General features: G+C 40.4%; 1 protein-coding gene across 3 annotated transcripts in view; it reads left to right on the top strand.

Annotated features, from left to right (window-relative positions):
• LOC126236620 (uncharacterized) overlaps nt 1-18,113 on the top strand; it is a 274,946-nt gene that overhangs the window by 133,996 nt on the left and 122,837 nt on the right. The gene's annotated exons all lie outside the window — the stretch shown is intronic.

Genomic DNA, 18,113 nt, shown 5'->3' with positions numbered 1-18,113 from the left:
ACTGGAATTGTTTAAAACCTTCAGATATCAATGAGCTCCTCTCCAGAACAATTTAATATTGAACAATTGTTAAATTCTACCATGGGAACGCAGATTTTTGAAAGAATCCTAACAAATTGTAATTCATATATGAAACAGGTTGTATACAAAACCCTTGTTTGCCCAGATCTTGAGCATCATTCATCAGTCTGGACTCTTCTCAATGTAGATTAATGGATGAGAGAACAAAGATTCACAGAATATCTGCGCAATTAATGACTAGTTTATTTATTGAGCATAAGAGTGTTACATAAATGCTCAACAAACTGTGTGGGATACTTTACACCAAAGACATTGCTCATCACAGAGTTCTTTCCCAGAAAGGTCAAAAAGTCCAGAACAAGTCATGAAACACACTATTTCCTGTGACATAAATTATTTGCCAGGTGGTGCCAAGTATAACAAGATAAAAATAAGAAGAAAAGTATTGTACAAAGAAAAATTTTGTTGAGAAAACTAATAAACTATGAGATGGAATTGCTGCCAATACTTATTTTCAGCAGGTGTAAAGTGTAGTAGTGCTTCCTCCTTCATCTTTGTCTACCTGTGTCCTCACTACAGGTGGGATCCTCTTATCCTGGGGTCTGGGTGATCTGCTCTTCCTTATAAACATTTCCCAAAGTATCCTGCTCTCATCTCAGAGGAAAGAACTAATATTTCTGAAAGCTAGGAAGTCTCTCGTAATTTATTAGAAAACAAATAATGTTAGAAAAAATTGTAGTGTGTATTGCAATCCACCTCCAAATGGGGATCACAGGAATACCAATTAACATTACAATAACTTTTTAATTTGAATGCCAAGCAGCAAAACTGTCAATCGTCGTCATTCTTGTGAGGCCTTATTCCCGCGGCAGTGCTGGGTTGGCCTTGTCACTATTGATTTGGCGGTGTTAGTGGCAGAGGGTGGCCGGATACCCTTCCTGCCACCACCCCGAACCCACTGGGACAGAATTAGTATACCCCAGCTGTCTGCGTCTAATGTAAGCTATGGGATAATGTGAACATGTTTCAAATGTCTGCGAGGGTAGCCGAGAGCTCTAACGCACTGCTTCCTTGACTCGGGTAGGCACACTGGCCTCGGATCGAATCCACCCAATGGATTAATGACAAGGACTGGTATGCCGGCCAGCCTGGATGTAACTGAGGTGGAACGTGGGGACCAGCCCGGTATTTACCTAGCGGGATGTGGAAAACTGCCCAAAAACCACATCCAGGCTGGCTGGCATACCGGCCCTTGTTGTTAATCCACCAGGCAAATTCAATCTGGGGCTGGTGCGCCTACCCAAGTCAAGGAAGCAGCGCATTAGAGCTCGGCTACCCTGGCGGGTAAGCAGCAAAACTGTCAATATATAACTATATATTATGTATACAGTACTGCTTCCTTGCATGTTTCTTGTAAACTTCACATTTTCTTTGTTTTCCCATATCTGTACATTCAATCATATGTGTGGTTCTGGAAATTCTCATTGCTGCCTGAACATGTGATGTTAATGGTTTTGTGTGTGAAAGATATGCACCCCACTTAAGGTTGGACAGAGATGATGATTGAGCAAGATATGACCTTGCAACAAATTTTCAGAATTGAAGCATAGAAGTATTTTCATATCAATAAATGATATGTGCATTGACCGTTGCATCTATTGCACTGGTTATCAGTTGAAAGTACCATTTATTTATCCAAATTCCGATCCAGTACTTCTACATATTCCAGTCAAGCCTATCAGTACCTCCAGTGCACTTGTATTTTGCGGTCAATATAGACTGCAGAATTTGAATATACTTTTTTTCCAGACTTGTTCCATCACTTGCCGAGGGTTGTTGGTTGCAGTGTCTCATGATTAGACACTATTTTCACACAACTGTTATGTTTACACCTTACTGCCAATATTTCTGTTTTAGTGTTGAATCTGCACTCATCGGTTCCTCTTTCTTTATTCTTCATGTTACTCTCACTTTCAGTGGGGTAATTATTCATTCTGTTTATATGATAGGCTCCTGTTGTTCATCTGATGAAAACATAAAATAAGTTGTTGAAGTAGATTGTATGAAAAATCTGTATTTGGCTGCTAGGCAATCATCTTCAGTACCGGTGAGGCACAAAGCCCCATAACTGAAACTTCAATAGGATCACATGTATTTCTTTTTCTTTTTAGCAGAAACCCCTTAAGGGAAAGCTCATTGCCATCTATCTGAGCCCAAATCTCACTGGCTTTACACAATTAAAATGTTTCGAAAAGTGATTTCCATAGTACTGAACTACACTGGTGTCTGAAATTAAAGTAACAGATGGAAAATTTGCAAGGTTGTGTTTATTTTACCACAAAACAGTACAAATGGGTGATAGTAAAGTAGAAACAATGTAAAAATTACAGAATGTAAACAACTGCAGTATGCATAACGGTTGACAAAAATGTTCTTCATTTTTTCCAACTTAATAGATTTGCACACACATTCCTACAACTGGTTAATGTGCTCAGTATGGGGCATGACCACCTCTGGCAGCAATACAGGCCTGAAAACGATGGGGCATACTGTGAATGATATCGTAAATCTCACATTGAGGCAGTAACTCCCATTCTTCCTGGAGAGCTGCTCGCAAGTCTTGGAGAGTGGTTGCTGACATGATCCAACCTGTCTCCCTAGTGCATTCCAGACATGCTCTATGGGATTCAAATCGGGAAAGCAAGCAGTCCACGCCATGAGTGCAATATCTTCAGTTTTCAAGAAAGCACCAGTTGCTCTTGCTCCATGAGATCCATCATTATCATCCAGCAATATGAAGCCTCGGCCCGCACCACCTCACAACCACCCCACGAGGTCCCAAGACTTTGTCATGATACCTGATAGCAGTTACACCTTGCCAGTTCACCCATACAATTTCTTGAGGAGGTGTTAATGTTGTCAACATAATCCTTGCCCACAACATTAGGGATCCTCCTCAATACTGGCCTCTTACCATAATGTTTGGGTCCCAAAATCATGTTCCACATTTCCTCCAGATGCAAATGCACCAAGAATCACTCTCCAGACCAAACTGGGACTCATATCTGAGAAAAAGATTGGCCCACTGTTAGACTGCCCGTCTGGCATGTTGATGATTCCACTCTAGACGTTCCATTCTGTGAAGACGCATCAGAGGAGCATGTACAGCAGGTCTCCAACAATAAAGGTGACTTTCCAAAGCCTTCTGTACACCATTTGTCTCGATATGATATATCCAGGAACTGTGATTGCTGTGTACAGATGCGAGCTAAGTTGGTGACCCTTCACTCACAGCTCCAGGCTGTGTTGGCTTACGTCATACAGCTTGAGGCTGCTGCCAAGGGGCATCACTGTGGGGGGTCGGATGTGAGGGACGCTGAGCACATCCCACGTGTCCCCCAGTCGGTCCACTGCCATGGCCGCCTTGGGTACTGCCTGCACTGAGGTTGACCCCTCACCGGCGATTGAGTGGGAGATCATTCCAAAGTTTGGCAGGCAGCAAAATACTTTCTGAGGGGCCGATTGTAGGGCCTCCCCCTGGTTCCTTTGACAAACAGGTTTTGGGTGTTATCTGTGGCTGTCGAAGTCTCTAAGCCGAATGCCGTCATCCACCCTGTTCCGAGGAAGCTTCTTGGGCCGCAAGGTCTGGGCATTCACAGAGGATGGTTTTGATGGTAGTTGGGAGCTCCAATGTTAGGCGCATAATGGGGCCCTATAAGAATGTGGCTGCCAAGGAGAGAAGGAAGAAGGAAGCCAGTGTGCACTCCGTGTGTGCATACCGGGGGGGGGGGGGCGGGGGGGGGGGGGGATGAGTCATTCCGGATGTGGAAAGAGTGCTTCCAGGTGCCATGAAGAGTACAGGGTGCAGCCAACTGCAGGTAGTGGCTCATGTCAGTACCAATGATGTGTGTCACTTTGGATCGTAGGAGATTCTATATGGTTTTGGGTGGCTAGCAGAAATTGTAAAGACTGCCAGTCTTGCTTGCGAGATTATGATGGAGTCACCATCTGTAGCATCATCGATAGAACCAACTATTTTCCTTTGGTGCAGAGCTGAGTGCAGGGTCTGAATCAGAGGCTCAGGTGGTTCTGTGACAGTGTAGGCTGCAGGTTCCTTGACTTGCGCCATTGGGCAGTGGGTTTCGGGGTTCTGTTTAATAGGTCAGGAGTCCACTACACACAGGAAGCGGCTACACTGGTAGCAGGGGCTGTGTGGTGTGGACTGGGCAAGTTTTTAGGTTAGAGGAGCTCAGGAAACCACAGAAAGGGTGTTCGTCTAAAAAGGGGCAAGAAAAGCACAGTAAGGTAGTTGTAGAAACGATCAGTATTGTAGTTATAAATTGTTGTAGCTGCATTGGGAAAGAACCAGAGCTCCAAGCCCTAATAGAAAGCACTGAAGCTCAAGTAGTTATAGGTACAGAAAGCTGGCTAAAGCCAGAAATAAGTTCAGCCAAAATTTTTTCAAACAATCTAAGAGTGCTCAGAAAGGATAGATTAAATACAGTTGATGGTTGAGTATTTATTGCTGTCAGAAGTAGTTTACCTTGTAGTGTAATTGAAGTAGACAGTTCGTACAAAATATTATGGGTAGAGGTTATTTTTGACAGTCGGACTAAACTATTAATTAGATCATTTTACCGACCCCCCCGACTCGGAAATATAGTTGCTGAGCAGTTCAAAGAAAACTTGAGTCTCATTTCAAATTGGTACCGCACTCGTACAGTTATAGTCAGTGGTGACTTCAGTCTACTCTCAATATGCTGGAAAAATTATACATTAAAGCTGGCGGCAGGCACAAACATAATCTGAAATTGTACTGAGTGTTTTCTCACAACATTATTTTGAACAGTTAATTCATGAGTCCATTCAAAGTGTAAATGGTTGTGAAAGCATACTTGACCTCTTGGCAACAAATAATCCTGAATAAATAGGAGGTATCATGACGAATACAGGGAATAGCAACCACAAGGCAGTTGCTGCTAGGCTGAATACCATAACACCTACAACTATCAAAAAGAAATGCAAAGTATATCTATTTAAAAAAGCTGATAAAAATACTCTTAATGCCTTTTTGAGAGACAGTCTTCACTCCCTCGATCTGATCAATGTAAGCATAGAAAAGATGTGGAATGATTTCAAAGATATAGTATTGACAGTAATTGAGAGATATATACCATATAAATTAATAAGTGCTGGTACTGATCCCCCATGGTACACAAAGTGGATCAAATCGCTGTTGCAGAAGCATCGAAAAAAGCACGCCAAATTGAAACGAACACAAAATCGCCACAATTGGCAAAGTTTTGCAGAAGTTCAAAATATAGCACATACTTCAATGTGAAATGCTTTTAATAATTTCCACAATGAAACTCTGTCTCGGAATCTGGCAGAAAACCCAAAGAGATTCTGGTCATATATAAAGCACACCAATGGCAAGATGCAATCAATACCTTCACTGTGCGATAACAACGATGAAGTCACTGATGACAGTGCCACTAAAGCAGAGTTATTAAACACAGTTTTCTGAAACTCCTTCACCAAAGAAGATGAAGTAAATATTCCTGAATTTCCGTCAGGAACAACTGCCAAGGTGAGAAACATAGAAGTAGATATCGGAGGTGTAGCAAAGCAGCTTAAATCACTTAATAAAAGCAAGGCTTCTGGTCCAGACTGCATACCAGTCCGGTTCCTTTTAGAGTATGCTGATACAATAGCTCCATATTTAGCAATTACATACAGCTGCTCAATCACAGAAAGAAACGTACCTAAATACTGGAAAATTGCTCAAGTCACACCAATACCCAAAAAGGGAAGTAGGAGTAATCTGCTAAATTACAGGCCCATATTACTAACATCGATTTGCAGTAGGGTTTTGGAACATATACTGTTTTCGAACAGTATGAATTACCTCAAGTAAAATGATTTATTGACACACAGTCAGCACAGATTCAGAAAATATCATTCTTGCGAAACACAACTAGCTCTTTATACTCATGAAGTAATGAGTGCTATCGACAAGGGATGCCAAATTGATTCCATATTTTTAGCTTTCCAGAACGCTTTCGACATCGTTCCTTACATGCAACTTCTAACCAAACTGCATACCTATGGAATATTGCCTCAGTTGTGCGACTAGATTCGTGATTTCCTGTCAGGAAGGTCACTGTTTGTAGTAATAAGACAGAAAGTCATCGAGTAAAACAAATAATATCCGGTGTTCCCAAAGGAAGTGTTATAGGTCCTCTTTTGTTCCTGATCTATATTAATGACATAGGAGACAATCAGAGTAGCCATCTTAGATTGTTTACAGATGATGCTGTCATTTACCATCTTGTAAAGTCATCAGATGACCAAAGTGAATTGCAAAATGATTTAGATAAGATATCTGTATGGTGCAAAAAGTGGAAATTGACCCTGAATAAAGAAAAGTGTGAAGTTATTGACATGAGTACTAAAAGAAATCCACTGAATTTTGAAGACTGTAAATTCAACTAAATACTTGACGGATTACAATTACAAATAACCTAAATTGGAACAATCAATAGATAACGTTGTGGATTGAGCAAACCAAAGACTGCGAATCATTGGCAGAACACTTAGATGGTGCAACAGGTCTATGAAATAGACTGCTTGCATCACACTTGTCCACTGTATTCTGGAGTATTGCTGTGCAGTGTGGTATCTGCATCAGGTGGGACTGATGGACGCCATCGAAAAAGTTCAAAGAAGGGCAGCTCATTTTGTATTATCGTGAAATAGAGAAGATAGTGCCACAGATGCGATGAGTGAATTGGAGCGGCAATCATTAAAACAAAGGCGTTTTTTGTTGCAACGGGATCTTCTCATGAAATTTCAACCACCAGTTTTCTCCTCCAATTGCGAACACATTCTGTTGACACCCAACTACGTTGGGAGAAATGATCATCATGATAAAGTAAGAGTCAGGGCTCACACAGAAAAATTTAAGTGCTCGTTTTACCCTCACACCATTCCAGAGTGGAACGGTAGAGAGACAGCTTGAAGGTGGTTCATTGAATCCTCTGCCAGGCCCTTTATTGTGAATAGCAGAGTAATCAAGTAGATGTATATGTAGGTGCTGCAAGATCACATGCCAGGTACAGTGCAGTACTAAGGCGGTACTGTCATGCCCTTACTTCCAAATAATGGTCCTCTCTTTCTGATATCACACAGGGTTGGCCCTGCCCTGGTCTTTGGGGTACTGTTTCAGTCTCTCTCAATTGTCGCCACATGCAAGAAACAACAGGACAATTCACATTAAGCCATCAGGCCTCATCAGTTTGCGACTTTTCTGTTTCCATTCTTCTTCTTTCCCTCCACCGCAGAGTGTCTGGTAGGCATCATCTTCGCGCTGTACTGCATCATTGGTGACTGTACACAAAGCGATTATGGATGTTGGACTACCCGGCAAACATTCCCCATTTGATAGGTGCCCTGACATCATCATTTGTGTGGTTGTCCATTGACCAGAATGACATTTTCTATGCAGAACACAATTGTAGAGACATTTGTTGACAGCTTATATGATTATATGGTGAATTAGACACAAGACAGGGAAATAATGGTTCATTTGCTTTAATTTTGGACACCAGTGTATTTGCTAATCACTGTTGAAGTATTCAGAGAATACTGTGAATTCCAAGAGTTTGTTATGGAGCTGACTGATAAAGGAACAAATTTTGAAGAGATCATCCTTTTGTTCAGCATCATTGAGATGAATTTTAAATAATTTGTAAATATCTGTTCCAGCTCTTAAATTTATGAACATGTCTTGTCTAGACATTTTCAGTATAGTTTGTCCTGAGGGGAGGGGAAGGGGGTGTACCATATGAAAAGCAATATTCTTAGGAACTTTTATGCACTCTTTGTGCTAGCTGCAAGCAGTAGTTGTTCTTCTGGGAAGCATGCTGAACACCTCACTGTGAACAGTGTGACTCAGCACTATGTCATCAAACAAAATTTTCAAAGCATTTCAGGAGTCATCTTTACTTTTATGGCTGATCTCATTTTGTTTTTATGCTGATAAATTGTTTCAGAATCGATGTAGCTATTACTATGGGTAATATAGTAGTAGGAAAGCACTGTTAGAAAGTAAATATTTTAGGAGTATGGGAGATCACTCATCAAAAAGCAAAAACTTTGAGTCATCAACAGGCACACACAAAAAAGAAAGAAACTTGCTAACTTTGAGAGTAAATGCATTCTCAAGCTAGAGTGCGTGTGCACGAGTGCCCACACACACGCGCGCGTGCCCCCCCCCCCCACACACACACACAGAGAGAGAGAGAGAGAGAGAGAGAGAGAGAGAGTGCAGCATCAGTGGGGGAGCCAATATGAGCAGGCCTCAGGCCATGCCCCTTGGAGTTTCCAGGTGCCACTGCTGCATGTTCTTGTTATAAGGACATCCGCGTGTTCGCTTTACTAGTGTACATTACTGTAGTGTTTTCAAAATATCCGTTATTACTGAGTCTAAGCAGCCCGCCCACTCATCTGCAGCACTGGGGTGGACTTGTCAGGCAGCTGCTACTTTGTGGAAAAGTTGTTATTTGGCTGTGTACTTGAAGCAATTCAGCCACTAAAGTATCAAACAGAACTACACACTATTTTAAACTGCCACAGATGGAGTTGATCCTTAATTAATAAAGTGTTTGTGGTTTATTTTTGTTAATTGTGTACTCTGATTTCTCTCCTTTGACCATGCACAATGAAAAAGTGCTTAAAACAAATTAGAAAACAATAATAAAGGATTGCAACATTGATGAAAACTGCTTATTTTTGTTGTCATCCTATAAATGGTAAAACAGTCATTGCAGGAAGCAAAACCCCCAAATGGGTTTTGTTGTAGCTCATGGTAACATATCTTCAAAAATATTACAAATATATGGTAATCAGGAACAAGGACACATATGTAATAGCTCTCTGAAGCAGGATATTTTGCCAGATAGACTGAAGTATGCCATTGTTAAACCGTTGCATAAAAAAGGGGATACGTCTGATGTCAACAACTACCGTCCAATCTCTCTTCTGACTCAAAAATTCTTGAAAAAGTAATGCATTGTAGAGTAGCTTCACACGTTTGTAAAAATAAAGTTTTAACAAAATGTCAGTTTGGTTTCCAGAAGGGTTTTTCAACAGAAAATGCCATATATACTTTCACTAATGAAATATTAAATGCTCTGGGTAACCGGAAGTCACCCGTTGGGATTTTTTGTGATCTATCAAAGGCTTTTGATTGTGTAAATCATGGAATACTTCTAGATAAGCTCTGGTACTGTAGTATGAATGGGACAGTGCTCAAATGGTTTAAATCATACCTAACTGGAAGAGTGCAGAAAGTTGAAATAAGCAGTTCACATAATATGCAAAAAACTGGTGATTTCTCAAACTGGGGAACAATCAAGAATGGGGTGCCGCAAGGTTCGGTCTTGGGTCCTCTGCTGTTCTTAATATATATTAATGACTTGCCATTCTGTTTTCACGAAGATGCAAAGCTGATACTGATTGCCGATAGTACAAGTATAGCTATCACACCCAACAGATAAGAATTAACTGGTGAAATTGTAAATGATGTTTTTCAGAAAATCATTAAGTGGTTCCTGCAAATGGGCTGTCATTAAACTTTGACAAAACACAGTATATACTGTTCCACACAGTAAATGGAATGACACCATTAATAAATACAGACTTCGATCAGAAATCGGTAGCTAAGGTAGAATATTCAAAATTTCAAGGTGTATGCAGTGATGAGGGGTTGAACTGGAAAAAACACACTGAGGATCTGCTGAAACGTTTGAGTTCAGCTACTTATGCTATTAGGGTCATTGCAAATTTTGGCAATATACACCTGGGTAAATTAGCTTACCACGCATATTTTCATTCTCTGCTTTCTTATGGCATCATATTCTGGGGTAACTCATCATTGAGTAAAAGAGTGTTCATTGCACAAAAGTGTGTAATCAGAATAATTGCTGGAGCTCATCCAAGATCATCCTGCAGACACTTATTTAAAGAGCTAGAGATCTTCACTGTAGCCTCACAATATATATATATATATATATATATATATATATATATTCACTTATGAAATTTGTTATTAACAATCCGAATGAATTCAAAAGTAATAACAGTGTACATGACTACAACAATAGGAAAAAGGATGATCTTCACTACTCAAGGTTAAAGCTAACTTTGGCTCAGAAGGGGGTAAATTATGCTGCCACAAGTCTTTGATCACTTACCTAATAGCATCAAAAGTCTGACAGATAGCCATATGGCATTTAAAAGGTAATTAAAAGAATTTCTTAATGGCAACTCCTTGTACTCATTAGATGAATTTTTGGATATAGTAACTGGGTAATTTCCCCAACCCCCACAAAAAAATATTAAGTGCAATGTAATATTTTTTGTAATGTAATATCTTGTATAGACACCTTTTATTGACCTGACACGTTCCACATCATTACGAAGTGTCGTATTCATGATCCATGGAACAAGTACTAATCTAATCTAATTATACACACATATTAAATACACCAAAACCCATTTTACAAGATGTTTCAACACAATGCTTAGCGATAAGGTGGCAACTGCAGTTTGACAACCAACCTCTGTGTTTGCTTCTGATTGGACACATAATCTCAACTCAGTAGCATCTCGGGGGATAATTCATTGTTTACTGGTGTGCTGTTTACCAAATTGTTTTACAGTATGATCTCTTCTGAGCCCAAAACAAAACTGCATTTTGATACTGCTTCTTGACTGGATATTATTTGTTTTCACTCCCTATTCTGTTTCTTTCTGAATATACAGGGTGACAATTATTGAACTATATTTAAACAACATAAATTAATTACAAATACAGCATGTACACTCTTTATTCAACATGTAAATGTCACCACAGATACTCACAAGGGAACCTCTCCATCGCACCCCCCTCAGATTTAGTTATAAGTTGGCACAGTGGATAGGCCTTGAAAAACTGAACACAGATCAATTGAGAAAACAGGAAGAAGTTGTGTGGAACTGTGAAAAAATAAGCAAAATATACAAACTGAGTAGTTCATGGGAAGATATGCAACATCAAGGACACTAGGAACGCAGGAGAGCCATGGTCTCGTGGTAACGTGGGCAGCTGCGGAATGAGAGGTCCCTGGTTCAAATCTTCTGTCGAGTGAAAAATTTTAACTTTTTATTTTCAGTTTATGTGACAAACTCTTATGTTTTCATCACTTTTTTGGGAGTGGTTATCACATCCACAAGAAAACCTAAATCGGGCAAGGTAGAAGAATCTTTTTACCCATTCGCCAAGTGTACAAGTTAGGTGGGTCGACAACATATTCCTGTCATGTGACGCACATGCCGTCACCAGTGTCGTATAGAATATATCAGATGTGTTTTCCTGTGGAGGAATCGGTTGACCTATGACCTTGCGATCAAATGTTTTCAGTTCTCATTGGAGAGGCACGTCCTTTCGTCTACTAATCGCACGGTTTTGCGATGCGGTTGCAAAACACAGACACTAAACTTATTACAGTGAACAGAGACGTCAATGAACGAACGGACAGATAATAACTATGCAAAAATAAAGAAAGTAAAATTTTCACTCGAGAGAAGACTTGAACCAAGGACCTCCGTTCAGCAGCTACTCACGCTACCACGGGACCACGGCGCTCCTGAGCTCATGTTCTCCATGATGTTGCCTATGTGGTCCATGGACTACTCAGTTTGTATATTTTGCTTATTTTTTCACAGTTCCACACAACTTCTTCCTGTTTTCTCAATTGATCTGTGTTCAGTTTATCAAGGCCTATCCACTGTGCCAACTTATAACTAAATCTGAGGGGGGTGCGATGGGGAGGTTCCCTTGTCAGATTTAGGTTATGACATGTTTGATATGCCTGCCATCGGTGATGTAGTGCAGATGTATAGCAAAATTCTGCATGACCTGCTGAAGTGTCAGAACATCGATGCTGCTGATGACATCCTGAATGGCTGGTTTCAACTTAGCAATGGTTTTGGGGTTATTGCTGTACACCTTGTCTTTAATATAGCCCCACAAAAAGGAGTCACATGTGTTCAGGTCCAGAGAATACGGCGCCAATAGAGGCCCTTTGCCAGTGGTCTCTGGTACCCCAGAGCCAGAATGGGATCCCCAGAGTGCTTGCCTAGGATATCAAACATGCTCCTGTTTTGATTCGGTCAAGCTCCATCTTTCATGAACCACATCTTGTCGAAATCAGAGTCACTTTGGATAATCATCTTCCAAAACCTTCACATACCGTTCAGTAGTCACCATGCCATCAGGGAATATTGCACTGATTATTCTGTAACTGGACACTGCACACCACACAGTCACACATTGAGGGTGAAGAGACTTGTCAACCATGAAATGCGGATTCTCAGTCCCCCAAATATGCCAATTTTGCTTATTGATGAACCCATCCAAATAAAAGTGGGCTTCTTCGCTAAACCAAACCATATTCAAGTCAAAGTCTTATTTGTCAATTCTGTGGACAATAGTGTTGGTGAAACACAAGTGCTGTCCCATGGGCCTGGGGCTTAGTGTCTGATGGGTTTGAATTTTGTATGGAAAGAGGTGCAGGTCTTCAACAACAATTTGTCACAGTGCCTCCCTGTTGATTCCCACCTGTTATGCAGCTCATCTGATCGGTTTCCTGGGGCTTGTTTGAAACACAGTGCATGTCTTCTCCATGTTTTCAGGCATTTTCACCCTTTGTGGAGACTGACATTGCCAACACTGTCATCATGAACACTATGCGTTCTCTCAAACTTGCGAATCAAATTCTTGATTGTTGGTTGTCTTCAGCTTGAACTTGGTCGCAAACTTCCTTTGAGCCACAGTTGGGCATTTATTGCTCGCATAGTAGGCCTTCACAAGCGCTGTATGCTCAGGCATGTTGTACCGTGACATTTTCACATGCAAACGGCCAACAAAAAGGAGATGCATGCACATGTGCATTCTAATTCCCATCATGCCCTGCAGCCAACCGTAAAGTTTGAACATCCTAATGCAAACCATTCAGAAATTATGACAACTTTATTTCATATAGTTCAATAATTGTTACCCTGTACGATAGTAGATCCACTTTGTAATTTCAATCATTATTTGGTTACAAATATTTACACTTCCTATAAAATACCAATCCAGTGGGTTTATAGGGTAGAAACACATTTTACTTTTAATAATTGTTAAGCTGCTTCATTACCTGTCTTCTTCATACTTCACTTAAATTTATGCAGATGTAATGTACAAATAAGACACCACATAAAGAAAATTCCTATCTGTGCATTAGAATAATCATATCTACATCCACACTCTGCTAACCACTGTGAAATGTAAGGCAGAGGATGCATCCCTATGTACCACTTATTATGGTTTTTTCGAGTTTCATTCACATGGAGCAGGGGAATGAATGATTGTTTAAATGCCTCCTTGCATGCTGTAATTAATCAAATCTTGTCCTCATGATCCTATTAAACTGGAGTGGCAAGTCGCTGTGTGCTCTAGACAAATTGCAGCTACAAGCCCCCCCCCCCCCCTTTCCTTGCTCCTTCCCACAATCTACCCTCAAAGATGTCCCCTGCAATGGGGACAAAATATTAGGATATAATAGTCCTGAGAATTTTAGTAATTTTAACCTGTCTGGGAACTGTGTGTGTAATGCCTGCCAAGTAACACTAGTAAAACATGAAGTGGGAAGCAGATGTTCATAATAAAACGTACTGGATTGTACAGGATAACAAAATATTATTTCACTGCAACACAGATGTGAAGAAAGAACCATACAAAACTGTTGCTGCTTTATAAATGAAATAAGCATATCACACATGGAAAGATAGCAAATGGTCCTTTTTTTTATTTATTTATTTATTTATTTATTTATTTTTTTAAGTTGGAGAGATTGACCAAATACACTAAAAAGATGATCATAAGCTCGGATAGGTGTACCAACTGTGAATATGTTGTGCAGTTTTGTTTACCCCTAATCTTACTTGGAGACCATGGTTCGTTTTGGTATTAGTCAAGACACTGAACTGATATCTGTCCATACATGACAGTGCATGGTACCAATATGTTCCAAAAAGCCACGCATGAGAATGCAACTTTTCCGGGGGGTCATCTCTCAGTTTCTGTTAGTAACAGATATAAGTGATCAAGTGTTTTGGATAGCCCTTGGCCTAGTGACCATTTGTATACCTATTGGAAGAACTAGAGTATTGCAGCAACATTTCTCAGTTCCCCCAGCCTAGGCAAATCAATTGGTTCTTTTGCGTTAGGCATGGTCTAGGCTGGGTCTGAGGTAACTTATAAAATCATCATTTGTTAAGGGGCAGTTTCTGAGAAAACTCTGAAAAACCATGATTTTTGGGTGCTGAAAGTACAGTTGTGGGGAAGGCCACTTCTATAATTTCTGTTCATGACCAGTTGTCAACATTTTTACCGTGTGTTTTTAAGAGGATGTTCTTGGAGAACTTCAAAAGTTTTCTTCAATATCATTATCTGCTATTGAGATCCAGAAGTTCAGAGTTCCTGTACATATGCAGAAGACCAGAAAACACAATTTTTAGCCATTTTTGCACTGTGGCCCACAATTATATAAATAACTAAGCATATCAAATGGCTCAAATTTTAACTGGACGTTCTGTAGACAATTATCTAGAAATGCCACTTTCGTGTTTGTGAAAATCTTTATCTGTCATCGAGATACTCCTGAAAATCACAATTTTTGGGTACCAACAGTACCATTTGTGGAGATGACACTTCTATAATTTATGTTCATGGCAAATCGTCAAAATTTTTACCATTTAATCTTAAGATGGTGATCTGGAGAAAACTTGAAACTTTTTTCAGAAACATTATCTGTTGCTGAGATCCAGATGTTTAAAGTTACCATACTCATGCAAATAAAATATGCACATAATATCCAGTCTGAGATACAAATGTATTTTTAACTGGATGTAGTGAACACATGGCAACAGTTCGGGGATTTTTACAAGGGTTCTGGAGTCACTAAACTATGTTTTCGATCAGCATTTTTTTTCACCAGTAATGCTTTATGATGCGCTTTGTCTGTATAATGCGCACTTCACACCTGTACAAGCTGTCTGGAAATTGTTCAGCGGTGTCAGCTGGTAGTGCAAGACAAAACTCTTTGTACTGGCAAATCAAACATTGCATTTATTGGTATATTGTCGGTATAGTCAAAAACATTGTGAACTCTTATGTATAGTAGTGGAAAGTGAACTTAGGTTGGATGGGAGATGCTTTTGTGTTAACCTTATATAATGTGTACTTATTTGTTGTTCATATGTATTAACCCCCCCCCCCCCCCCATGAACCATGGACCTTGCCGTTGGTGGGGAAGCTTGCGTGCCTCAGCGATACAGAAAGCCGTACCATAGATGCAACCGCAACAGAGAGGTATCTGTTGAGAGGACAGACAAACGTGTGGTTCCTGAAGAGGGGCAGCAGTCTTTTCAGTAGTTTCAGGGGAAACAGTCTGGATGATTGACTGATCTGGCCTTGTAACACTAACCAAAACGGCCTTGCTGTGCTGGTACTGCGAACAGCTGAAAGCAAGGGGAAACTACGGCCATAATTTTTCCCGAAGGCATGCAGCTTTACTGTATGGATAAATGATGATGGTGTCCTCTTGGGTAAAATATTCCGGAGGTAAAATAGTCCCCCATTCAGATCTCCGGGCGGTAACTACTCAGGAGGACGTTGTTATCAGGAGAAAGAAAACTGGCTTTCTACGGATTGTGGCGTGGAATGTCAGTTCCCTTAATCGGGCAGGTAGGTTAGAAAATTTAAAAAGGGAAATGGAGAGGTTAAAGTTAGATATAGTGGGAATTAGTGAAGTTCGGTGGCAGGAGGTACAAGACTTTTGGTCAGGTGAATACAAGGTTATAAATACAATATCAAATAGGGGTAATGCAGGAGTAGGTTTAATAATGAATAAAAAAATAGGAATGCTGGTAAGCTACTACAAACACCATAGTGAATGCATTATTGTGGCCAAGATAGATATGAAGTTCCCGCCTACCACAGTAGTACAAGTGTATATGCCAACTAGCTCTGCAGATGACAGAGAGATTGATGAAATGTATGATGAGGTAAAAGAAATTATTCAGATGGTGAAGGGAGACGAAAATTTAATAATCATGATTAGATTAGATTAGATTAGATTTACTTTCATTCCGATTGATCTGTAGTGAGGAGGTCCTCCAAGATGTAGAACATGTCAGAAAAACAACAATACATGAGAAATATTTGCAACTCAGACAAATAAGCTAGTGTACCATTCCACAGGTCCCAACTGGTATGGTCATCATTTTTTAATGAACGCTATATGAAAGAATCATTTTACAAATACTAATGCATTGAGTGAAAAATAAAAAAGTTTTTTATTTATTTATAAAGTAATAAACATGTAATACAGCTACTAAATACTTATTTACAATGAACACATTACTGCACTGAATTGGTGCAGAAGTTATATATATATATATATATATATATATATATATATATATATATATATATATATCTAAAAAGAAAGATGATGAGACTTACCAAACAAAAGCGCTGGCAGGTCGAATATGTCTGCTTGTGTCTGTATGTGTGGATGGATATGTGTGTGTGTGCGAGTGTATACCTGTCCTTTTTTCCCCCTAAGGTAAGTCTTTCCGCTCCCGGGATTGGAATGACTCCTTACCCTCTCCCTTAAAACCCACATCCTTTCGTCTTTCCCTCTCCTTCCCTCTTTCCTGATGAGGCAACAGTTTGTTGCGAAAGCTTGAATTTTTTGTGTATATTTGTGTTTGTTTGTGTGTCTATCGACCTGCCAGCGCTTTTGTTTGGTAAGTCTCATCATCTTTCTTTTTAGATATATTTTTTCCACGTGGAATGTTTCCCTCTGTTATATATATATATATATATATATATATATATATATATATATATATATATATATATATATATAATTACCTGCCACCCTACCTAAAACCTCTTTCCTCATCACGTTAGCCAGCTTCATCCTGACTCACAACTTCTTCACTTTTGAAGGCCAGACATACGAACAATTAAAGGGAACAGCCATGGGTACCAGGATGGCCCCCTCGTATGCCAACCTATTTATGGGTCACTTAGAGGAAGCCTTCTTGGTTACCCAAGCATGCCAACCCAAAGTTTGGTACAGATTTATTGATGACATCTTCATGATCTGGACTCACAGTGAAGAAGAACTCCAGAATTTCCTCTCCAACTTCAACTCCTTTGGTTCCATCAGATTCACCTGGTCCTACTCCAAATCCCATGCCACTTTCCTTGATGTTGACCTCCATCTGTCCAATGGCCAGCTTCACACATCCGTCCACATCAAACCCACCAACAAGCAACAGTACCTCCATTATGACAGCTGCCACCCATTCCACATCAAACGGTCCCTTCCCTATAGCCTTCCCTACGGTCTTCGTGGCAAACGAATCTGCTCCAGTCCGGAATTCCTGAACAAATTACACCAACAACCTGAAAACAGCTTTCGCATCTCGCAACTACCCTCCCGACCTGGTACAGAAGCAAATAACCAGAGCCACTTCCTCATCTCCTCAAACCCAGAACCTTCCACAGAAGAACCCCAAAAGTGCCCCACTTGTGACAGGATACTTTCCGGGACTGGATCAGACTCTGAATGTGGCTCTCCAGCAGGGATATGACTTCCTCAAATCCTGCCCTGAAATGGGATCCATCCTTCATGAAATCCTCCCCACTCCACCAAGAGTGTCTTTCTGCCGTTCACCTAACCTTCGTAACCTCGTAGTTCATCCCTATGAAATCCCCAAACCACCTTCCCTACCCTCTGGCTCCTACCCTTGTAACCGCCCCCGGTGTAAAACCTGTCCCATGCATCCTCCCACCACCACCTACTCCAGTCCTGTAACCCGGAAGGTGTACACGATCAAAGGCAGAGCCACGTGTGAAAGCACCCACGTGATTTACCAACTGACCTGACTACACTGTGAAGTTTTCTATGTGGGAATGGACACAGGCA

The sequence above is a fragment of the Schistocerca nitens genome, chromosome 2, assembly GCF_023898315.1.
Source record: "Schistocerca nitens isolate TAMUIC-IGC-003100 chromosome 2, iqSchNite1.1, whole genome shotgun sequence".
NCBI classification, from domain to species: domain Eukaryota; kingdom Metazoa; phylum Arthropoda; class Insecta; order Orthoptera; family Acrididae; genus Schistocerca; species Schistocerca nitens.
Note: the sequence above shows the minus strand (reverse complement) of the source record. Positions and strands in the feature narration are given on the sequence as shown.